Source organism: Elephas maximus, chromosome 4 (genome assembly GCF_024166365.1).
Source record: "Elephas maximus indicus isolate mEleMax1 chromosome 4, mEleMax1 primary haplotype, whole genome shotgun sequence".
NCBI lineage: Eukaryota > Metazoa > Chordata > Mammalia > Proboscidea > Elephantidae > Elephas > Elephas maximus.
Genome location: NC_064822.1, coordinates 93,572,469 through 93,578,108, shown reverse-complemented (window position 1 = coordinate 93,578,108; position 5,640 = coordinate 93,572,469). Strand labels below are relative to the sequence as shown.

Genomic DNA, 5,640 nt, shown 5'->3' with positions numbered 1-5,640 from the left:
TTTTTGTCTTCTTTATGAACTTCTCAGCGTTATCTGCACTAGTTTCTGCTTCACCTCTAGTGATTAATCCCCATCAGCACGCAAAAGCCCTATGGTGTTAACCATCTTAAAAAACAAAAACCTCCCTTGATTCCCACAATGATGTCCTTTCTGTTCCTTAAGCATGTCAAGCCCCTTCCACTCACCAAGCATTTGCTCGTATTCATCTCTCTCAGCTTGGAAGGTTTTCCTTGCCTCTTCTCACGGTTGTTCTTTTCTTATAATGTCCCATAATGCCCCAGTCAAGTTAAACAGAGAAGCCTTCCCTAATCACCATCCTTCACACGTCCACCTCCTCCAATACTTATCACCACCCAATACTGTTTTTCTTTATAATTCTTAACCAATTTTGAAATTAACCTGCGCATACATTTACTTCTTTCTTATTTGTTTATTCCACTAGAATGTAAGCTTAGAGGGCAGGTATGTTCTCTGTCTTGTGCACTTGCTCATTCACAGCAATAGCACATTGCCTGGCATACAAAAAAAAAAAAAAAACTACAGGAGAGGTTTAATAAATACATGTTCAATGAATGACTGACTGTTATGTACTATGTACTAGGCAGAAGAAAATGGTGGGGAGCGGGTAGAAAAGTGGAAGAAAAAACTCTGCCCTTCTCCGTTTCCTTCCCTGGTCAAGATTTTGAAACCTCTAAAGGGGTAGGAGGGACTTTTCCTTACTCTTTCCCGAGCTGCCACCTCTGCGGGGAGTAGGGAAGGTTCCAGACATAACTGTGTCTGAAGCCTACCTCTGAGCTCCTGTAGCGTTTTTTTAATTTCTCATCTCAGAGAAGCTCTCTTTTTAATAATTTCTTCATTTTATGAAAATATACATATTTTTAATTTCCCTTGCTTTAGACATCATTTTTTAAGTGCACTTTTCAGCTGTTTTTTTTTTTTTTTTAACCTAGCTTTTTTTTTTTTTTTTTCTTACAACAGCTTTGGTACAACCCATATTGTTTCTTTCTGCTTATTTCAACGGGAGTTATTTTTCTAGTACCTATTATTTGCTACTCCCAACTGCATCTTCTCAGTTGGATCTCTTGCTCTTCCTTGAGAGCAAGAACTTAATATTCTTTCATTGCTTTGTCTCATTAAGTTCTGTATTATTGCTTCATTTCACAGTTTCCTTTTAAATAAATGAAGTGCTGCTGAAGAAAATTTTAAAAAATACATGTTCAGGTTTTTTTTTTTTTTAATTTAAAATGTTTTTATTCACTGATATGGTAAATATTGTCCTCCACTGAAAAACGGTGACATTTGTCTTTCAATCTGTCGAGCTTAGCCAAAAAATTTATATGTCCCTTTTCTGTATTGAATACTGACATGATATAGGATGTAGGAAAAGTCAATTTAATTGACATTATTAAATAATTACACACATTTTTAGAATCTTGGAGAAATGGTTAAAATTACAAATGAGCATTAAGTGTGGGCACATAGATATTCCGCGTAAGACAATGAGTTTAACAGAAGGTGTGTTTGCACTGATTTCTGGAAACCACTTCCTCTCTGTGAATCTTTAAATACCCAATTGCAAATCCTCCAGCTCTTGGAGAAAGGCTTTCTCTTTTTGAATTTTCTTCAACTGATTGTTTTACTAGCTGTTTTCCAGTTGTTGCTTATTCTTTCAATTGTTTAATTGCTTTTGATTTCTTCTTTAGGTTCTTGACTTTTTTTGTCTATATCAAGGTCTCCAGAAGTTGACTGAGGGGCGGTATTCCGTGGTGTATACTGTGGGGTAGAACCAAAAACCAAAACCAAACCCTCTGCCGTCGAGTCAATTCCGACTCATAGTGACCCTATAGGACAGAGTAGAACTGCCCCATAGAGTTTCCAAGGAGCGCCTGGCAGATTCGAGCTGCTGGCCTTTTGGTTAGCAGCTGTAGCACTCAACCACTGTGCCACCAGGGTTTCCTAAAAAAAAAAAAAAGTAGGTGCCAAATCTGGATGTTTTCACTTCCTTGCTTCCTGTTTTGCAGCTTTCCTAGTTTTATGTTTTCTTTGATTTTTAAGGGCTGGTTTTGATAGTGGCTACTTTTTTTTTTTTTTTTTCTTTTTTATCACTTCCAGATTGTGGTTTCATGTTCTAAGGTGGTTCCTCCTCATACAGTTTAGAACTGATGGCTGGTTTTTCTTAAAGCTGGGAGTCTCTAAGCTGTTGCAACTTTAGGTTCCTCACTGGGTACCTCCCTTGGTACTGCTTGGTAAGTTATTGTTTTTGCTAGAAATATTCCATCTAAAAATGGCTGCCAAGAAACCTGCCATATTTCTGCATTTGATGGCACATCATACTTGTGTAAGACAGAGCTGGTATAAGGCCAAATCTTGAACCCATTATTAACATGTAACCTGGAAGCACATGTGGCTGTTAAAATATGCTCACTATCTAGGCACCAAGCAAAATATGTAGAATCAGAGGTCACTGGTCTGGAATAAGTTTTAGTTTTTAACATCCCACACTTCCATTTGTCTTCCCAGATTTCTGAATCCAGCTAATACTAATATATGCCCATAAGGGCTACAATATATGCCCATAAGGGCTACAGTAGGCTGCATTATGAGGTCCAGTTCCAAAGTCAAATACAGGATCACATTTCAAGTTGAAAATTGTTGCTTTGGCAGGTATAAAACCATACACAGCACAAAACTCAGTAGAACTAAAATTCCAAACTGTATCATAAATGGGGCCATTTTTTGGTAATTGCACTACGGCACTTTCTCCATTTGTTGCAATGTGGTATAGTGTTTGTCCCTTATAGTAGGAAGCTTCTGTCTTGTCAAAACCTGTACTAGCTATTACCAACAAAGCAGTAGCTTTTTTTATTCCACAGCATTGTAACCTCATCAGCCTTAAAGAAACTTTTTTTGGCTAAAGCTACATGAAAAGCCCCAGTGCCGTCAGTCGATCTACCAAAGTCTGGGTACTTTTATAATCTAATAAATGAAAGACACCCTTACTTCCTGGTAACATAGACAGCCACCTTGTATGGTTGGGGTCCAGATGATAACACAAAATCATTAATTTTTGGCAAATGCAGTTTCTTTGCAATTGTATTAAAATTGTTGTTTTCAAAGAAAACATTGTTAACATTTCTTGCACAGATAGTTTCATCTTCTGACCAGGATGGACACCAGTTTTGCATTTTTTTCTGGAGGAAAGATTTCAAAAATGTTCCAGTTTTCTCATCAGAAAGTTGTAGGTTAGGTGCCTGAGTTCTGCCATCTTTTGAAGTAGTGTAAGTCTGCCACATTGCCAAGACAGTGTTTTTTGGCAAGAACTCAAGGCAAACTGGCTTCTGGAGGTCAAAGGAGTGTGGTAGTCCCTTGTTAGTGACACTGATAACATTTACTTTTCTCCATTGCCCCAGACAACCAAGGTCCCATTCTTACTAAAAGTATGGACTTTGCAATTTTCCCCACATTCCCTTGGGAGTAATGTGCTTTCTGTAAAATGTGGTGGTCCATTCACCATGCAGAATCCTTCTAACCTTCTGACTGCCGGAAGTGATGTGGATGGCACCATCTTGTCCTGGAAAGAGCACACAGTTAGGTGTTAAGAGAATTTTAGTTAATAGAATCATCTCTGCTTTCACAGAATCATAAAATTTCAGAATTAAATAAGATCTTAGACATCGTTTACCACAAAACTTTTCCCAATGTATGAATCTCTCTAATATCCCACAGTAGTACAAGTACCACGAGGACAAAGTCCATGCCTACTATGTTAGTGCTGTATCGTCTATGCCTAGCATGATACCCATCATATAGTAAACGCTCATTAAACATTTGTTGAATGACTAAATTAAAATCCCCACTTGGGTAACATAATTTTTAGGCTCAGAAAATAAGAACATATTTTATAACCAGCAATTCCATGCTTAAGGAAATATTTTGAGAAACCTTTGCAAATATGCCCAAGGAGACAGCACAATGAAGTTGAGAGCAGCCTTTTTTGGAAAAGCAAAATATCAGTAGGAGAATAGATAAAGTATTATATATTCTTTTGATGGATTTTAATAATACAGTGTCAGAGTGAATGAACCACAGACAGACTTATCAACATAGATGAGTCTCAAATACATAATTTTGAGGGAGCAAAAACAAGTCATAGAAGAGTAAAAGAGAATTATTCCAATACACAAAGGTTTAAAATATGCAAAATATGTGCTTTGGGAGATATATATTTGCAAGGCAAAAGAGAATCAAATGCTTGAAAATGATAAACAACAAATTCAAAGTAATGTTTTACTGTTGCTTATGGCAGTGTGTGCTAAGAGACCATCTAGGAAGACTACACGGGAGATTCACGATAATACTTCAGTTCTTGAACTGGGTATTGGGTACAGATATTGTCTTTTTTCATGTTCTTTCATACACGTAAAATATTTCATAGTAAATGTAAAACCCCATTGGATTCATATAAATAGGAAGAAGAAAGGATATTCTTAAAGATTGAGAGTATTAGGCTCAGTAAGATACTTGTTGCGTATTGAATAGATTCCTCAAAGATATAAAATGTAATTTTTATAATATATAAGAATAATTAACATTGCCAATAAAATCTTAGACTTCAAGTAGCATAATTTGCTAAAAAAACCAAACCCGGTGCCGTCAAGTCGATTCTGACTCATAGCGACCCTATAGGGGATACAGTATTTTTTTCAAAAATTATTAATTTCAGTTACTGAAACATTCAGTAACCATCACGATTAGTCTTATAATTGCTTTTTGAAATAAAATATAAAAATGTTTAGAGCAAAATGCAAATGTAGCTGGAAGTGTTTCTAAGAAGGCTAAATTTATGGTGAATTTGAATTACGAAAGTTATCAGGTTAAAAGGTAAGTTCTACATTTTCAAAATACACACTCAGTGGTAAATATTCTAAATTAATTACAAATATTAACTTATTTAGTTCCCACTAACAACTGTTATCACCCCTACTTTACAGATGATGTAATTGGAATAGAGAAGGTGAAGTGACTTGCTCAAGGTCACACTTCCCCTAGAGGTGGACGGCAGGATTGCAACCCAGGTCCATATTCCTAACCACTGCACAAACTACTGCTAACAGAGGGAGCGGGTTTCCCAATCACTCCTGACAAACAACTTGGCAGTATAATAGAAAATCTGTATCTTTAAAGCTCTTTCAATTGTAACACATTATAATTTTGTGAGGAAGAGAGTGCTGAGTGCTTACTATGTGCCAGGCAATTTGCCTGTGCCACATCACTAACTCTTCATATCAGCCTTATAAGGTAGGTACTGTTATTACCTATGTTTTAAAGATGAGGAAAATGAGTCACAGAGAATGGAAATAGCTTTCCCAGTATAGGCAGTTCCTGGGTTATGAAAGTCTACTTATGTACAACCTATAGTTACAAACTAACCCCTGTAAAGTTCATTTTATTAAAAACTCAAGGTACGTACACTGGTTTGCAATAACAAATGGGTGCTACCTTGTAACATGCATCAAGAAATTCTTATTATTACTATATTATCGTGTTAAGGAGCCCTGGTGGCACAGTGGTTAAGTGTTTGGCTGCTAACCAAAAGGTCAGCACTTCAAATCCACCAGCTGCTTCTTGGAAACTCTATAG

The 5,640-nt window shown here is 36.6% G+C and overlaps 1 pseudogene; it reads right to left on the bottom strand.

Moving 5' to 3' along the window:
- Positions 1–1,561: 1,561 nt before the first annotated feature.
- LOC126074700 (eukaryotic translation initiation factor 2A-like) lies at positions 1,562–3,565 on the bottom strand (annotated as a pseudogene).
- Between the last annotated feature and the right edge of the window lie 2,075 nt (positions 3,566–5,640).